Source organism: Neurospora crassa (assembly GCF_000182925.2).
Source record: "Neurospora crassa OR74A unplaced genomic scaffold supercont12.12, whole genome shotgun sequence".
NCBI lineage: Eukaryota > Fungi > Ascomycota > Sordariomycetes > Sordariales > Sordariaceae > Neurospora > Neurospora crassa.
Genome location: NW_011929463.1, coordinates 1 through 19,714, shown reverse-complemented (window position 1 = coordinate 19,714; position 19,714 = coordinate 1). Strand labels below are relative to the sequence as shown.

Below are 19,714 nucleotides of genomic sequence, written 5' to 3'. Positions count from 1 at the left end.
GCTAATCTAATATAAAATTCCTTCGACGAATTGAATAATTTAGAAATATTACTTAAAATAGGAGGTAAATTTCTTCTAAAGCTAAATACCGGCTAGAAATTAATAGTATACAAGTAGAGTAATTAAAAAATAAAAAATATTTTAAAAAGAGGGTTAAATAGTATATAAAATTATTAAAAGGGAAGCGTTTGTAATTAGACTTACACTATTCCAATTATCTAGTATTTTTACTAATATATTTAGGACGGTTTAAGTTAATATTAGTTTTAATAGGGGGATAAAAGTCCGGGGAATATAGCTCCTCCGGGAGTATTATAACTCTAAGCGTAATACCTTCGCCGAAACCGAAGTTCGCGTATCTATAAGGATACTAATATAATAGTTATTAACAACCCGTTTTAAAATATAAATTAAAGAATCAAAATTTTATATAAATATTTAAATATAAAACCCGTACGTATAATAAAAGTAAACGTAGGTAAAAGTTTTAGTGTATTATCGACCGATCTTAATATATTCGGATAGATTTAAATAAAAATATTAAACCTTAAACCCGAAAGATAGTAAATTATACTTAAATAGGGTGAAGCTAGAAGAAACTCTAGTAGAAGCTCGTAGTAATTCTAATATACAAATCGATTATTAAATTTAAATATAGGGGCGAAAGACTAATTAAACTATTTAGTAGCTAATTACCGCCGAAGTTTCCCTCAAAATAGCAATATTATTCTTCAATTTTATAAAGTAAAACGAATAATTAGGGACTCGGGGGCGCTTTTTAACCTTTATCTATTCTCAAACTTTAAATATATAAAAAGCCCTTATTATTTAATTAAATATAGGTATTCGAATATACTAATACTAGTAGGCTATTTTTAATAAATAAAACTAATAATATAGAATAAACCAAACGTAAAGTTAAAGTACTAGAATAAACACTTATTAAATACTATAAAAAGTATTAGTATATTTTAATAGTAGGACGGTAGCTATAGAAGTCGGAATCTACTAAAGACTATATAATAACTTACCTACCGAATATACTAGCCTTAAAAATAAATAGCACTTAAACGTCCTACCTATACCCCGCCCTTAGGGTAGAAATAATACTTTAAAAAGTAAATGGCTATAGAAGTTAATAACGAAGCCTAGGGTATAAACCCGGGTCGAACGGCTTCTAATACAAATTTTAATAGTAGTAGTAAATATTTCAATAAAAATTTAAAGGACTAAAGTAGGGAAAGGTTCTATATAAATAATAGTTAGATATAGGTTAATCGATTCTAAACTATAGGGAAATTCTATTTTAAAGGGGCATTTATACTCCGTATAGTAAAAGGGAAGCCGGTTAATATTCTAGTACCTAAATATAAATTTTATATAGTAACGCAACTAAATATAGAGACAATAGCGGAGGCCCTAAGTAAAATTCTCTTTTCTTCTTAACAATCTATTACCTTAAAAACAATTTATTTAGAAATAGGGTTTAATAGCTAAAAGAGCCCGATACTTCTATTAGGTCTAATATACTCTTAACGTCCTTTAAAAATCCGTGGGAAGGAATAATTCTTATACTAAATTGTACTTATAACTACAATAAATCTCTAAAGTAAATAGCCTCTAATTAATAGAATAATATAAATAAGGGAAGTTAATAAAATAGATCTGTAATTTCGAAAAAAGGATTAATTCTAAGAGTTAGGTATATTGGGCTTTAAATAAACGCCCTAGGAGTAGATCGCTACTAGCCGGGCAACCGGCCAGCGGCTTTTAATATTTAAGTACAAAAGCCTTTAATAAACTTCAATTGTCTGGTATATATTTAATAACCAATTTAGAATTAGTATGGATAAGGGGAATCTAACTATTTAATTAAAATATAGTATTATAATAATTAGAAAATAGTATTAATATAATATAATTTCTACCTAGTACTTTAAATATTAAAGTAAAGAAATTCAATTAAACGTAGGTAAATAGCGGGAGTAACTATAATTCTCTTAAAGTAGCTAAATACTTTATTATCTAATTAGTAACGTATATAAATAAATTAATAAAATTCTTACTATTCCTATCTATTATTTAGTAAAATTATAACTAAAGGAATGGGTTTAGTAAAATTAATAAGAAAAAAAGACCCTATTAAATTTAATTCTAATTTAATATTATAAAAAAATATAGGAGGTATAGAATAAATAGGAGTTTCGGCGCCGGTAAAATACTACTACTCTTATTATTTTTTTACTTATTTAATTAAGCGGGGCTAAATTTTTATTTAACTTCTAATTTTAAAGTCCTTTATAGGTTAACCTAAATTAAAAATATTATTAAATAGGGAGTTTAACTAAGGCGGCACATCTATTAAACTATAATGCAAATATTCTAAAGGGGGTTTATAGAGAATAGAAATCTCTAATAGAATAAAAGAGTAAAAGTCCCCTTAATTTTAATTTTTAGTATAAATACAAACTATAAAAGTATAGCTTATTAATCCTTTAATCCTTCGAAATTTAAAGCTAAAAGTACTAGAAAAATTACTATAGGGATAATTAGTTTATAGCAACTAAATATTTATAGTAATATTGCTTTTTAATCCTTCGATATTGGCTCTTCCTATTATACCGAAGTAGAATTCGGTAAATATTAGATTATTTACCTACTAATAAAGAACGTAAACTAGATTTAAACTATTGTAAGATAAATTAATTTTACTCTACTAATAATTTTATTATAATAATAATTAAATTTAGTATAAAAAGAACTATTTATTTAAATAATTAGTTTTTATAATTATCTGACCGGATAGTATTGTAATACTACTATCTACTAAATAATAGCTAAATACCTCTAAATCAAAATCTATATTAGAATGTAATAATACCTCTAGTATATTATAAATATATAAAAATAGGCTCCAACCTTGTATTTTAGCAAATAATTCTTCTATTAGCCTTAAAGTAGCTAGTAGTAATTCGCATATTATAATTTTAATACGCACTAAATTAAATCCTTTATAAACGACTTAAATATATAAAAGGGTCCTATAAATAGTAGAATAGCCTTATTATTATAATCTATTAAGGGTAAACCCTCCTTCGCTTAAATTTCCTAATAAAAGGGTCCGTTTAATAAGTGGATATTTACTAGGGGGTCCCCCCGAGACTTGGTTATTAAAGCCCGAAAGGGCGAAAGCACTTTGCCGGAAGGAAAGTATAGGGTAAATAGGGATAGGAAGGGAATTTAGTTAAATTTAATATTTTTTGGGTTTGGATAATATTACCCTGGGGGCGTAGGCGGGCCGGGTATAAAGGGTTTACCGTACTAATAACTAATTTATAGAAGGTTTAATAGTTATATATAATATATATTTAGGGAAGCGTTAACCGGCGTAATATATATAGGTATAGCCGGGCCGGGCCTTTATAAATCTTAGTAGCTATAGTAGGTAAGGTAGGTAAGAGTAACCGATTAAGCGGCGGCGGGGTAGGAGCGACCGGGTAAGTGAGTAATTTTTAGGTAAATTTGCAATTCTAAATAAGTAAATATATTTGTAATTGGGTTAAATATAGTACCGGGTAGATAAGTGTATTCGAATTATATAAAGTAGTATAGAGAAGAGAGGGTAGGTAAGTATATTTAAGTAAGTTAGGTATATAGGGTAGGTAGGCGCGTTTAGGTATAGAATTTTTATATAGATAGTAGCTATATTGGGAAGGTAAGGGCGAGGGCCTATATAGGGTAAGTAAGAAGGATTGAGAGGTTTAAGGGGGTTAAGGGGTTATTTTCTAATTCCTATTAGGAGGGGTTTATTAAAGGAAAGGGTAAGGTAATAGTAGGAGGGGGTAAGTAAGTAAAGAAGCTACGTAATTAAATAAAGGTATTTATAATTTTTTTATTAGAAAATATAGTAGGGTAAGTAGGAAAAAGTTATATAGGATTATATTTTTATATAAAGTAAAGGTATAAAAGAGGAGGCTATCTTTTTAATTTCTAGGTAGGTAAGGCGGTAGGTAGGCTATTTAGGCTGGGAATAGTTTAGTTTTTAGGGGAGGAGCGAAAATTTCTTTCTTCTTTTTCTTTTCCTTTTTTATTTATTTATTTTTTTTCTTTCTTCTTTTTCTCCTCCTTCTTTCTTCTTCCTACTTTTATCCTCTTTATTATTCTTCCTCCTCCCTTTCCTTTCCTCTCCGTCTTCCTTCGTTTTAGTCCTTTTTTTTTTTTCTCTTCCTTTTTCTTTTTTTTTTTTAGCTTTTAACCTCTTTTTAGGGCTTTCCTCTTTTAATATTTCTTTCCTTATACCTCCAAACCCCCCTCCATTCCTTTCTTTTATATTATATTTATATAAGGATAAAAAAATAATATGATTAATATGTAAATAAAATAAAGAAGGTTCTTATTCTTCTTTTCTTAATTTTTTTTTTTTTTTTTTTTTTTTTTTTTTTTTTTTTTTTTTTTATATATATTTTTCTTACTTTCCTTCTACCTTTTTACTTTTGTAATATCTTACCCCCTTAATAAGCTTCTTCCTTTCTTTTTCTTTTTATTTTTCTTTTCGTCCTCTTATTCTATTTTTAAATCTTTATTAAGTAAGGGCGTTTATAAAGTAAATAAATACTTTTAGAGTAGTAGGAGCCGGATTATAATAAGGGTAGAGGTTTTTTTTATAAATATAAAAAGAAGAAGGTATTTGGAAGCGACTAAATCGATTAATTAGAACCTATACGGTTTTGAATGAATTGTTAAGGAAGGGTAGGTAAATAATTAATAGTAAGAAAGAAGAAAAAGAAGAAAAAAAGAAAAAAAAAAAAAAAATTTTAAAAATAGTAGAAGAAGAAGGGTAATAGAATTTAGGGGGTATAAATAGTTAATAGAGTAAATAGGGTATTAGGTGGCTTTGGTTGTATAAGTAGGGAAGATATATTGAGGTTAGTATATTAATAAAGAAGGTTGAATTAGTAAATGTAAAAAGAAAAAGATAAAAGTAATATAAATACTTTTAGTATAATTATAAGATATTATAAATTATATTAGGGAAAATAAAAAGTAATTAGCTTTTTACTTAGTAGAAATGTAATTTAAATAGACGCTATAGGGTAAATATATTTGCTTTATATAAGAAAGGCGCGGCCGAAGTTAAAAAGGTAGAAGAGGGAAAGGTAGTGAAGGGTAGTATTTATTAAGTGTAGGGTAAGTAAAAACGACCGGGTAAGTAAGGAAAGTATAATCGACTTTTGGAAGCTGAAGTTTTAAAAAGGAAAATTGCGAATAGGTAGTATTTATTAAGTATAAAGTAGGTAAGAACTATAGAGTAAGTACGACGGGCCTATATAAGAAAGGTAAAATTAAAATTAAAAAGAAAAAAGTAGTAGGTAAATAATACCTACCGAATATAAAGTAGGTAGGAATAACCGGGTAGGTAAGGAAGGTATAATTAATTTAATAAGGAAGGCGTAGTTTTTATGAATTTGGAGCGAGATTCCTAAGAAGGTGCAATCTAATTGGGTGGCTGGGTGGCTGTAAATCGATTTTTAAAATTTCCTATATTAGGGAATTTTATAGGAATTGAAAAATTATAACTTAAACCGTCGGACTACACTATTCCTAAATTTAAAATTGGAAGGTATATAAAAAGGAGCGGTAGAGAGTAATAGGAAAGAGTAAGTAGTAAGACTATTCGGTTATCCCTACCTCCAACTCCTTCTTATAAATATAAGTAAGGATATATAGGGCTTATTCTATTTAGAAGCCTTCTATAAAAGGGCTGCTTTAGTTTATAGTTTAGGCACCTTCCTACGGTAATTTATAAAGGAAATTAAATTCCAATTTATAGAATATTATTATTATATAGCTTCCTATAATTTATTAGGGAATTAATATTAATAATATAAATTACTTTAATACTATTTTAATAAAGATTCTACTTTTACCGGGCGGTATTTAAAAAGATCCTATAAGCGTTAAGGAATACCCTATAAGTACCGAGGGGTAGGCTCTATAGATAATTAACTATTAGTTAAATTTATTTATAAACCGTTAAGGGTATTAGTTAGCTAGGGAAGCCTTCGGGTAGAACCTTCTATATTAAGCCTCCTTTTAAGGTATATAAGCGGTATATAAAAAGCGTTCTATATTCTCCTATCCTCCTACCGACTGTGCTCTAGGGAATTTAGGAGGGGAAAGTAAATATATATTTCGAAGTAAATTCAGCCTTGCTATACGAGCTTCGGACCGCCTACCTTCGTAATTTTATAAATTCTTCCGTTCGTTTACGAACGGTTGGCCTTTCTAAGTATATAATAATTACCTAATTAATTCTACTAATAGTTATATACTTATCTCAAAGATTAAGCTATATATATTTAAATTTAAGTAATTAAACCGCGAAACTGCGAATAGCTCATTAAATTAATTATAATTTATTTAATAGTACTTTACTATATAAATAACTATAGTAATTCTAAAATTAATATATATTAAAAATCCCGACTTCGGAAGGGGTATATTTATTAAATTAAAAACCAATACCCTTCGGGGCTAATTAATAATTTATAATAACTTCTCGAATCGTATAGCCTTACGCTAGCGATAATTTATTTAAATTTCTACCCTATTAACTTTCGATAGTTAAATTTTAATTAATTATAGTAATAACGGGTAATAGAGGGTTAGGGTTCGACCCCGGAGAAGGAGCTTAAAAAATAGTTACTATATCTAAGGAAGGTAGTAGGTGCGTAAATTATCCAATCCCGATATAGGGAGGTAGTAATAATAAATACTAATATAGGGCTCTTTTGGGTCTTATAATTAGAATAAGTATAATTTAAATCCTTTAACGAAGAATAATTGGAGGGCAAGTTTAGTACTAGTAGCCGCGGTAATTCTAACTCTAATAGCGTATATTAAAATTATTAAAGTTAAAAAGCTCGTAGTTAAACCTTAGGCTCGGCCCGTCGGTCCGCCTCACTGTATACACTGACTAGGTTGGGCCTTTTTTCTTAGAGAATTATATACCCTTTACTAGGTATATTGGGGAATTAGGACTTTTATTATAAATAAATTAAATTACTTAAAGAAGGCCTATATTCGAATATATTAGTATAGAATAATAAAATAGAATATATAGTTCTATTTTATTAGTTTCTAAGACCGCTGTAATAATTAATAGGGATAGTCGGGGGTATTAATATTTAATTATCAAAAGTAAAATTCTTAAATTTATTAAAAACTAACTATTACGAAAGTATTTACTAAGGATGTTTTTATTAATTAGGAATGAAAGTTAGGGGATTAAAGACGATTAAATACTATTGTAGTCTTAATTATAAATTATACTAATTAAGGATCGGATAGTATTATTTTTTAACCCGTTCGGTACTTTACGATAAATTAAAATATTTGGGCTCCTAAGGGAGTATAGTTGTAAGGCTAAAATTTAAAGAAATTAATAGAAGGGTATTACTAAGGGTAGAGCCTACGGTTTAATTTAATTTAATATAGAGAAATTTACTAAATCTAAATACAATAAAGATTAATAGATTAAGAACTCTTTCTTAATTTCGTAAATAGTAGTATATAATTATTCTTAATTAATAGAGTAATTTATCTATTTAATTATAATAACGAACGAGACCTTAACTTACTAAATAGCCTGTATTACTTTAGTAATACGCTAACTTTTTAGAAGGACTATTAGTTTAAATTGATAGAAGTTTAAGGTAATAATAAGTCTATAATACCCTTAAATATTTTAGGCCGTATGCGTACTATACTAATACAATTAATAAGTATTCCCTTAGCTAGAAGGTCCGGGTAATTTTATTAAATTATATTGTACTAGGGATAGAGTATTATAATTATTACTCTTTAATAAAGAATCCCTAATAAATGCAAATTATTAGTTTACGTTAATTATATCCCTACCCTTTATATATACCGCCCATCGCTACTATTAATTAAATAATTTAATAAAACTTCCAGACTAGCTTAGGAAGGTTAGTAACGACTACCTAAGGCCGGAAAACTATTTAAACTCAATTATTTAGAGGAAGTAAAAATTGTAATAAAGTTTCTATTAGTAAACTAATAGAAGGATTATTATAAAATTACAAAACTCTTATAAATTATTGCGAATTTTACCTATATAATTACTTTGGCGCTAATAGTCCAGAAAGGCCTTCGGGCCCTCCCGGATCCTCGGATCTCCTATTCGTAGGAGGCTACCCGCCGGAGTGCTGAAATTAAATTCTTAATATTTTATATCTCTTTAAATAAACTTTTAAATAAATTAAAACTTTTAATAACGGATCTCTTAATTCTAGTATTAATAAAGAACGTAATAAAATACAATAAATAATATAAATTATAAAATTCAATAAATTATTGAATTTTTAAATATATATTACACTCGTTAATATTTTAATAAATATATTTATTCGAATATTATTTTAACTATTAAATTCTACTTATATTAAGGATCCGTAATTATCCGCAGTCCCTCAAAATTAATAGTGGACTCGCTAGTTATATTAAGTATAGTAATTCTATATTACTATAATTATACGGCGGGTTCTTATTGTAAAACCCTCTATTTCTAAGGTTAACTTCGGATTAGGTAGGAATACTTACTAAATTTAAATATATTAATAAGTAGAGGAAAAAAAACTAATAGGGATTGCCCTAGTAATAGCGAGTGAAGTAGTAATAATTTAAATTTAAAATCTAGTTTCGGCCCGAATTATAATTTATAGAAGAAGCTTTTAGTAAAGTACCTTCTAAATCCCTTAGAATGGAGCGCTATAGAGGGTGAGAGCCCTATATAGTTGGATATTAATTTAATATAAAGCTCCTTCGACGAATTAAGTAATTTAGGAATACTATTTAAAATAGGAAGTAAATTTCTTCTAAAATTAAATATTGGTTAAAGACCGATAGTGTATAAGTAAAGTAATCGAAAGATAAAAAGTACTTTGAAAAGAGGGTTAAATAATATATAAAATTATTAAAAGGGAAACGTTTATAATTAGACTTACGCTATTCTAATTATTTAGTATTTTTATTAGTATATTTAGGATAGTTCAAATTAATATTGGTTTTAGTAGAGGGATAAAGGTCCGGGGAATATAGCTCCTCTAAGAGTATTATAGCCCCGGGTGTAATACCCTCGCTAAGATTGAAGTTTGTATATTTATAAGGATACTAATATAATAGTTATTAATAACCTGTTTTAAAATATAAATTAAGGAGTTAAGGTTTTATATAAATATTTAGGTATAAAACCTGTATATATAATAAAAGTAAATATAAGTAAAAGTTTTAATATATTATCGACTAATTTTAATATATTCGGATAAATTTAAATAAAAATATTAAACTTTAAACCTGAAAGATAGTGAATTATATTTAAATAGGGTAAAGCTAAAGGAAATTCTAGTAGAGGCTCGTAGCGGTTTTAATATATAAATTGATCGTTAAATTTAAATATAGGGGCGAAAAATTAATTAAATTATTTAATAGCTAATTACCGCCGAAATTTCCCTTAGGATAGTAATATTATTTTTCAATTTTATAAAATAAAGTAAATAATTAAGGATTCGGGGGCGTTTTTTAACTTTTATCTATTTTCAAACTTTAAATATATAAAAAGCTCTTATTATTTAATTGAATATAGGTATTCGAATATATTAATATTAGTAGGCTATTTTTAATAAATAGAATTAGCGATGTAAGATAAACCGAATGTAGGGTTAAGGTATTGGAATAGACGCTTATTAAATACTATAAAAGGCGTTAGTATATTTTAATAGTAAGATAATAGCTATAGAAGTTGGAATTTACTAAGGACTATATAATAATTTACTTGCCGAATATATTAGCCCTAAAAATAGATAGCGTTTAAACGTCCTACTTATACCCCGCTTTTAGGGTAAAAATAATACTTTAAAGAGTAAGCGGCTATAAAGGTTAGTAACGAAGTTTAGGGTATAAATCCGGGTTAAACGGCCTCTAATACAAATTTTAGTAGTAATAGTAAATACTTTAATAAGAATTTGAAGGACCGAAGTAGGGAAAAGTTCTATATAAATAATAATTGGATATAGGTTAATTGATTTTAAACTATAGGGAAATTCTATTTTAAAGGGGTATTTATACTCTGTATAGCGAAAGGGAAGCCGGTTAATATTCTAGTACTTAAATATAGGTTTTATATAATAATGCAACTAAATATAAAAACGATAGCGGGGACCCCGGGTAGAGTTTTCTTTTTTTTTTAATAGTTTATTACCCTAAAAATAATTTATTTGGAGATAGGGTTTAATAGTTGGAAGAGCCTAATACTTCTATTGGATTTAGTATACTTTCAACGTCCCTTAAAAATCCGTAAGAGGGAATAATTCTTACGCTAAGTTATACTTATAACTATAGTAAATCTCCAAAATAAATAGCCTCTAATTAATAGAATAATATAAATAAGGGAAATCGGTAAAATAGATCTATAATTTTAGGAAAAGGATTAATTCTAAGGGTTAAATACGTCGGATTTTAAGTAAACGCCCTAGGAGTAGATTGCTATTAACTAAATAACCGGCCGGCGGCTTTTAATATCCGGGTACAAAAGCCCTTAGCAAACTTCGGTCGTCCGGCGTATATTTAATAACTAATTTAGAACTAGTATAAATAAAGAGAATTTAATTATTTAATTAAAATATAGTATTATAATAGCCAAAAAGTAGTATTAACGCAATATAATTTCTATTTAATATTCTAAATATTAAAATAAAGAAATTTAATTAAGTGCGGGTAAATGGCGGGAGTAACTATAACTCTCTTAAAGTAACTAAATACTTTATTATTTAATTAGTAATATATATAAATAAATTAATAAAATTCCTACTATCCCTATTTATTATCTAGCGAAACTATAGCCAAAGGAACGGGCTTAGTAAAATTAGTAGGGAAAAAAGACCCTATTAAATTTAATTCTAATTTAATATTATAAAAAGATATAGGAGGTATAGAATAAGTAGGAACTTCGGCGCTAGTAAAATACTACTACTCCTATTATTTTTTTATTTATTTAATTAAGCGGGGTTAGATTTTTATTTAATTTTTAATTTTAAAGTCCTTTGTAGGCCAACCCGGATTAAAGATATTATTAAATAGAGAATTTAGTTAGGACGGTATATTTATTAAACTATAATGTAAGTATTTTAAGGGGGGCTTATAGAGAATAAAAATCTTTAATAGAATAAAAAGGTAAAAATCCCTTTAATTTTAATTTTTAATATAAATACAAACTATAAAAGTATAGCTTATCGATCCTTTAGTCCCTCGAAATTTAAAATTAAAAGTACTAAAAAAGTTACTATAGGAATAATTAATTTATAGCGGCCAAATATTTATAGCGATATCGCTTTTTAATCCTTCGATATCGGCTCTTCCTATTATACCGAAGTAGAATTCGGTAAGTATTAGATTGTTTACCTATTAATAGGGAATGTAAATTGGGTTTAAATTATTATAAAATAAATTAGTTTTACCCTACTAATAACTTTATTATAATAATAATTAAATTTAATATAAAAGGAACTACTTATTTAAATAATTAGTTTTTATAGTTATCCGACCGGGTAATACTGCAACGCTACTATCTACTAAATAATAGTTAAATGCTTCTAAATCAAAATCTATACTAAAATGCAATAATACTTCTAATATATTATAAATATATAAAAATAGGTTCCGGCCTTGTATTTTAGTAGGCGATTCCTCTATTAGCTTTAAAGTAGCTAGTAGTAATTCGCGTATTATAATTTTAATACGCGCTAGATTAAATTTTTTATAAATAATTTAAATATATAAAAGGGTCCTATAAGTAATAGAATAACCTTATTATTACAATCTACTAAGGGTAAACTTTCCTTCACTTAAATTTCTTAATAAAAGGGTCCGTCTAATAAATAGGCATTTACTAGGGGGTCCCTCCGAAATTTAATTATTAGAACCTAAAAGGGTAAAAACGCTTTACTAAAAGGAAAATACAAAGTAAATAAGGATAAAAAGGAGATTTAATTAAATTTAATATTTCTTAAGTTTAAATAACGTTACTCTAAGGGTGCGGGCGGGCCGGGTATAAAGGGTTTATTATATTAATAATTAACTTATAAAAGGCTTAGTAGTTATATATAATATATACCCGAGGAAGTATTAACCGGCGTAATATATATAGGTATAGCCGGGCTAGGCCTTTATAAATTTTAATAATTATAATAGGTAGAATAAGTAAAAGTAATTAATTAAATAGCAGCGGGGTAAGAGCGACCGGGTAAGTAAATAATTTTTAGGTAAATTTATAATTCTAAATAAATAAATATATTTATAATTAGGTTGGGTATAGCGCTAGGTAGGTAAATATATTCGAATTATATAAAGTAGTATAGAAAAAAGAGGGTAAGTAAGTACGTCCGGGTAGGTTAAGTATATAAGGTAGGTAGGCGCGTTTAGGTATAGAATTTTTATATAAATAGTAATTATATTAGGAAGGTAAGGGCGAGGGCCTATATAAGGTAAGTAAGAAGGATTAAAAGGTTTAGGGGGGCTAAGGGGTTGCTTTCCAACTCCTACTAGGAGGGGCTTATTAAAGGAAAAGGTAGGGTAATAGTAGGAGGGGGTAAATAAATAAAAAAGCTATATAATTAAATAAAAATATTTATAACTTTTTTATTAAAAAACGTAGTAGGGTAAGTAGGAAAAGGTTATATAGGATTGTATTTTTATATAAAATAAAAGTATAAAGGGGGAGGCTATCTTTTTAATTTTTAAGTAGGCGAGGTAGTAGGTAGGTTATTTAAATTAAGAATAATTTAATTTTTAGGGGGGGAGCGAAAATTTCTTTCTTCTTTTTCTTTTCCTTTTTTATTTATTTATTTTTTTTCTTTCTTCTTTTTCTCCTCCCTCTTTCTTCTTCCTACTTTTATCCTCTTTATTACTCTTCCTCCTCCCTTTCCTTTCCTCTCCGTCTTCCTTCGTTTTAATCCTTTTTTTCTTTTCTCTTCCTTTTTCTTTTTTCTTTTTAGTTTTTAACCTCTTTTTAAGGCTTTCCTCTCTTAATATTTCTTTCCTTATACCTCCAAACCCCCTTCTATTCCCTTCTTTTATATTATATTTATATAAGGATAAAAAAGTAATATAATTAATATGTAAATAAAATAAAGAAGGTTCTTATTCTTCTTTTCTTTAATTTTTTTTTTTTTTTTTTTTTTTTTTTTTTTTTTTTTTTTTTATATATATTTTTCTTACTTTCCTTCTACCTTTTTACTTTTATAATGTCTTGCCCCCTTAGTAAGCTTCTTCCTTTCTTTTTCTTTTTATTCTTCTTTTCGTCCTCTTATTCTACCTCCAAATCTTTATTAAGTAAGGGTATTTATAAAGTAAATAAACACTTTTAGAGTAGTAGGAGCCGGATTATAATAAGGGTAGAGGTTTTTTTTATAAATATAAGAAGAAGAAGGTATTCGGAGGCAACTAAGTCGATCAACTAAAACCTATACGGTTTTAAATAAATTGTTAGGGAAGGGTAGGTAAATAATTAATAGTAGGAAAGAAGAAAAAGAAGAAAAAAAGAAAAAAAAAAAAGAAATTTTAAAAATAGTAGAAGAAGAAGGGTAGTAGAATTTAGGGGGTATAAATAGTTAATAGAATAAGTAAGGTATTAGGTAGCTTTAGTTATATAAGTAAGGAGGATATATTGAGGTTAGTATATTAATAAAGAAGGTTAAATTAGTAAATATAAAAAAAAAAAAATAAAAATAATATAAATACTTTTAGTATAGTTATAAAATATTATAAATTATATTAAGGAAAATAAAAAGTAATTAACTTTTTACTTAATAGAAATGTAATTTGAATAGACGCTATAGGGTAAATACGTCTACTTTATATAAAAAAAGCGCGGTTAAGGTTAAAAAAATAGAAGAAAGAAAAGTAATGAAGGGTGGTACTTATTGAATATAAGGTAGGTAAGAACAACCGGGTAAGTAAGGAAGGCGCAATTAACCTTTAAAAACCGAAATTTTAAAAAGGAAAATTGTAAATAGGTAGTGCTTATTAAGTATAAAGTAAGTAAGAATTATAAAATAGGTACAACGGGCTTATATAAAAAAGGTAAAATTAAAATTAAAAAGAAAAAAGTAGTAGGCGGATAGTACTTACTAAATATAAAGTAAGTAGGAATAATTAGGTAAATAAAGAAAGTATAACCAATTTAATAAGGAAGGTATAGTTTTTATAAATTTAAAATAAAATTTTTAAAAAGGTATAACTTAATTAGGTAGTTAAATAATTGTAAATTGATTTTTAAAATTTCCTATACTAGGGAATTTCGCGGGAATTAAAAAATCGCGGTTTAAACCGTCGGGCTGTACTATCCCTAAACTCGAGGTCGGAGGGTATATAAGAAAGAGTAGCGGAAAATAATAGGAAAGAGCGAGTAGTAAAATTATTCGGTTATCCCTACCTCTAACTCCTTTTTATAAATATAAGTAAGGATGTATAAGGCCTATTCTATTTAAAAGCCTTCTATAGAAGGGCTACTCTAGCTTATAATTTAAATACCTTCCCGTAGTAATTTATAAAGGAAACTAAATTTTAATTTATAGAGTATTATTATTATATAGCTCCCTATAGTTTATTAGGGAGTTAATATTAATAATGTAAATTACTTTAATACTATTTTAATAAAGGCTCTACTTCTATCGGGCAATATTTAAAAAAATTTTATAAGCGTTAGGGAATACCCTATAAACGCCGAAGGGTAAGTTTTATAAATAATTAGCTATTAGCTAAATTTATTTATAAACCGCTGGGGGTATTAATTAATTAAGGAAGCTTTTAGGTAGAACCTTCTATATTAAACCTCCTCTTAGGGCGTATAAGTAGTATATAAGAAGCGTTCTATATTCTCTTATCTTTTTACCGATTATACTCTAGGGAATTTAGGAGGAAAAAATAAATATATATTTCGAAGTAAGTTCAACCTTACTATACAAACTTTAGACCGCCTACCTTTGTAATTTTATAAACTCTTTCGTTCGTTTATAAATAATTAGCCTTTCTAAATATATAATAGTTATTTAATTAATTCTATTAATAATTATATATTTATTTCAAAAATTAAACTATATATATTTAAATTTAAATAATTAAATTGTAAAACTACAAATAGTTCATTAAATTAATTATAGTTTATTTAATAGTACCTTACTATATAAATAACCGTAGTAATTCTAGAGTTAATATATATTAAAAACCCTAACTTCGGAAGGGGTATATTTATTAAATTAAAAATTAATACCCTTCGGGGCTAATTAGTAATTTATAATAACTTTTCGAATCGTATAACTTTATACTAGCGATAGTTTATTCAAATTTCTACCCTATTAATTTTTAATAGTTGGATCTTAGCTAACTATAGTAATAATAGGTAATAGAGGGTTAGGGTTCAACTCCGGAGAAGGAGCCTAAGAAATAGCTATTATATTTAAGGAAGGTAGTAAGTACGTAAATTACCTAATCCCAATATAGGGAGGTAGTAATAATAAATATTAATATAAGGCTTTTTTAGGTCTTATAATTAAAATAAATACAATTTAAATCCCTTAACGAAGAATAATTGGAGGGTAAATTTAGTGCTAATAACCGCGGTAATTCCAATTCCAATAACGTATATTAAAATTATTAAGGTTAAAAAATTCGTAGTTGAACTTTGAGCTCGGCCCGTTAATCCGCCTTACTATATATATTAACTAAGTCGGGCCTTTTTTCCTAGAGAACTATATACCCTTCACTAAATATATTAGGGAATTAGGACTTTTACTATAAATAAATCAAATTACTCAAAGAAGGCCTATACTCGAATATATTAATATAGAATAATAAAATAGGATGTATAATTCTATTTTATTAGTTTCTAAAACCGCTATAATAATTAATAGGGATAGTCAGGGGTATTAATATTTAATTATTAGAAGTAAAATTCTTAGATTTATTAAAGACTAATTACTATAAAAATATTTACTAAGGATATTTTTATTAATTAAGAACGAAAGTTAAAGGATTGAAGATAATTAAATATTATTGTAGTTTTAATTATAAACTATATTAATTAAAGATCGGACGGTATTATTTTTTGACCCGTTCAGCACTTTACGATAAATTAAAATATTTAGGCTCCTAAGGGAATATAGTCGCAAGGCTGAAATTTAAAGAAATTAACGGAAGAGTACTATTAGGGGTAAAGCCTACAGTTTAATTTAATTTAATATAAGGAAATTTATTAAATCTAAATATAATAAGGATTAATAAATTGAAAACTCTTTCTTAATTTCGTAGGTAATAGTATATAGCCGTTTTTAATTAATAAAATAATTTATTTACTTAATTACAATAACAAATAAGACTTTAACCTACTAAATAGCCCGTATTGTTTTAATAGTATACTAGCTTCTTAGAGGGATTATTAGTTTAAATTAATAGAAATTTAAGGTAATAATAGGTCTATAATACCTTTAAATATTCTAGACTATATATGCGCTATACTAATACAATTAATGAGTATTCCCTTAGCCGGAAGGTCTAGGTAATTTTATTAAACTATATTGTACTAGGGATAGAGTATTACAATTATTACTTTTTAATAAGGAATTCTTAATAAGTATAAATTATTAATTTATATTAATTATATTCCTACCTTTTATATATATTGCCTATTACTACTATTAATTAAATAATTTAGTAAAATTTCCGGATTGGCCTAGGGAGGTCGGTAACGACTACCTAAGGTTGGAAAACTATTTAAATTTAATTATTTAAAGGAAATAAAAGTCGTAATAAAATCTCTATTAATAAATTAGCAGAAAGATTATTACAAAATTACAAAACTCCTACAAACTATCGCAAATCTTACCTATATAATTGCTTTAACGTTAGTAGTCTAAAAAAGCCTTTAGGCCCTCCTGGATCCTTGAATTTCCCGCTCGTAGGAAGCTACCCGCCGGAGTGCCGAAATTAAACTCTTAATATTTTATATCTCTTTAAATAAACTTTTAAATAAATTAAAATTTTTAATAACGGATTTCTTAATTCTAATATTAATAAAGAATATAACGAAATATAATAAATAATATAAATTATAAAATTTAATAAATTATCGAATTTTTAAACGTATATTACGCTTATTAATATTCTAGCGAATATACTTATTTGAATATTATTTTAACTATTAAATTCTATTTATATTAAAGATCCGCGGCTATCCGCGGTCCTTCAAAATTAATAGCGGGCTTACTAGTTACACCGAATATAGTAATTCTATATCGCTATAATCGTACAGTAGGTTCTTACTATAAAACCCTCTATTTTTAAGGTTAACTTCGGATTAAATAGGAATACCCACTAAACTTAAATATATTAATAAGCGGAGGAAAAGAAATTAATAAGGATTGCCCTAATAATAGCGAATAAAGTAGTAATAATTTAAATTTAAAATTTAACTTCGGCCTGAATTATAATTTGTAAAGGAAGCTTTTAGTAAGGCACCTTCTAAATCCCCTAAAACGGAGCACTATAGAGGGTAAAAGCCCTATATAGTCGGATACCGATCTAATATAAAGCTCTTTCGACGAATTGAATAATTTAGAAATACTACTTAAAATAGGAGGTAAATTTCTTCTAAAGCTAAATACCGGCTAGAAACTAATAATGTATAAGTAGAGTAATTGAAAGATAAAAAATACTTTAAAAAGAAGGTTAAATAATATATAAAATTATTAAAAAGGAAGCGTTTATAACTAAACTTATACTATTCCAATTATTTAGTATTTTCACTAGTATATTCGGGACAATTTAAACTAACATTAATTTTAGTAGAGGGATAAAGGTCTAGGGAACGTAACTCCTCCGGGAATATTATAGCTCCAAGCGTAATACCCTCGCCGGGACCGAAGTTCGTATATCTATAAGGATATTAGTATAATAATTATTAATAACCCGTCTTAAAATATAGATTAAAGAATTAAGGTTTTATACAAATATTTAAATATAAAACCTATATGTATAATAAAAATAAATATAAGTAAAAGCTTTGGTGTATTATCGACCGATTCTAATATATTTAGATAAATTTAAATAAAAGCGTTAAATTTTAGACTTAAAAAATAATAAACTATATTTAGATAGGGTAAAGCTAGAGGAAATTCTAGTAGAAGCTCGTAACGGTTCTAATATACAAATCGATTATTAAATTTAAATATAGAGGCGAAAGACTAATTGAACTATCTAATAGCTAGTTACTACCGAAGTTTCCCTTAGGATAGTAATATTATTCTTCAATTTTATAAAGTAAAGCAAATAATTAGGGACTCGGGGGCGCTTTTTAGCCTTCATTTATTTTTAAATTTTAAATATATAAGAAGCCCTTATTATTTAATTGAATGTAGGTATTTAAATATACTAATATTAATAAATTATTTTTAATAAGTAGAATTAGCGATATAGAATAAACCGAACGTAGGGTTAAAGTACTGGAGTAAATGTTTATTAAATATTATAAAAAGTATTAATATATTTTAATAATAAGACGGTAGCTATAGAAGTTAAAATTTGTTAAGGATTATATAATAATTTACTTACCGAATATATTAACCCTAAAAATAGATAGTATTTAAGCGTCCTACCTATATTCCGCCTTTAAAGTAGAAATAATACCTTAAAGAGTAGGCGGTTGTAGAAGTTAGTAACGAAGCTTAGGGCGTGAGCCTGGGTTGAACGGCTTCTAGTATAGATTTTAGTAGTAGTAGTAAATACTTTAATAAGAACTTAAAAGACCGAAATAGAAAAAAGTTCTATATAAATAGTAGTTAGATATAAATTAATCGATTCTAAATTATAGGAAAATTCTATTTTAAAAGGGTATTTATACCCCGTATAGCGAAAGGGAAACTGGTTAATATTCTGGTATTTAAATATAGGTTTTATGTAGTAATACAATTAAATGTAGAGACAACGGCGGAGGCCCCGGGTAAAATTCTTTTTTCTTTTTAATAATCTATTACCCTAAAAATAATTTATTTAGAAATAAGGTTTAATAGTTAAAAAAGCCTAATACTTCTATCGGGTCCGGTACATTTTCAATATCCCTTAAAAATCCGTAAAAGGGAATAATTCTTATACTAGGTTATACTTATAATTGTAATAAATCTCTAAAGTGAATAGCTTTTAATTAATAGAATAATATAAATAAAGGAAGTTGGTAAAATAAATCCGTAATTTCGGGAAAAGGATTAATTTTAAGGGTTAAGTATATTGGGCTTTAGGCAAACGCCCTAGGAGTAGATCGCTATTAGCCGAGTAACCGGCTAGCGGCTTTCAATATCCGGGTATAGAAGCCTTTAATAAACTTCGGTCGTCCGGTATATATTTAACAATTAACTTAGAATTAATATAAATAGGGGGAATTTAATTATTTAATTAAAATATAGTATTATAATAGTTAGAAAATAGTATTAACGCAATATAATTTCTATTTAATACTTTGAATATTAAAGTAAAGAAATTTAATTAAGTGTAGGTAAATAGTGGGAGTAACTATAATTCTCTTAAAATAGTTAAATACTTTATTATTTAATTAGTAATACGTATAAATAAATTAATAAGATTCCTA

General features: G+C 26.7%; 7 non-coding genes across 7 annotated transcripts; all 7 read left to right on the top strand.

Annotated features, from left to right (window-relative positions):
• The first annotated feature begins 7 nt into the window (after positions 1-7).
• Positions 8-2,916, top strand: NCU15814. Its single transcript, XR_898126.1, has one exon. It is a non-coding gene; the product is annotated as a 28S ribosomal RNA (ribosomal RNA).
• A 3,392-nt stretch (positions 2,917-6,308) lies between these two features.
• NCU17409 lies at positions 6,309-8,078 on the top strand. Its single transcript, XR_898125.1, has one exon. It is a non-coding gene; the product is annotated as an 18S ribosomal RNA (ribosomal RNA).
• Positions 8,079-8,288: 210 nt separating this feature from the next.
• On the top strand, positions 8,289-8,442 carry NCU17408. Its single transcript, XR_898124.1, has one exon. It is a non-coding gene; the product is annotated as a 5.8S ribosomal RNA (ribosomal RNA).
• Positions 8,443-8,520: 78 nt separating this feature from the next.
• On the top strand, positions 8,521-11,774 carry NCU15811. Its single transcript, XR_898123.1, has one exon. It is a non-coding gene; the product is annotated as a 28S ribosomal RNA (ribosomal RNA).
• A 3,358-nt stretch (positions 11,775-15,132) lies between these two features.
• NCU15810 lies at positions 15,133-16,921 on the top strand. Its single transcript, XR_898122.1, has one exon. It is a non-coding gene; the product is annotated as an 18S ribosomal RNA (ribosomal RNA).
• A 191-nt stretch (positions 16,922-17,112) lies between these two features.
• NCU17405 lies at positions 17,113-17,266 on the top strand. The gene has a single exon (XR_898121.1). It is a non-coding gene; the product is annotated as a 5.8S ribosomal RNA (ribosomal RNA).
• A 17-nt stretch (positions 17,267-17,283) lies between these two features.
• On the top strand, positions 17,284-19,714 carry NCU15808 (the record flags this gene model as incomplete). Its single annotated transcript, XR_898120.1, has 1 exon — positions 17,284-19,714. It is a non-coding gene; the product is annotated as a 28S ribosomal RNA (ribosomal RNA).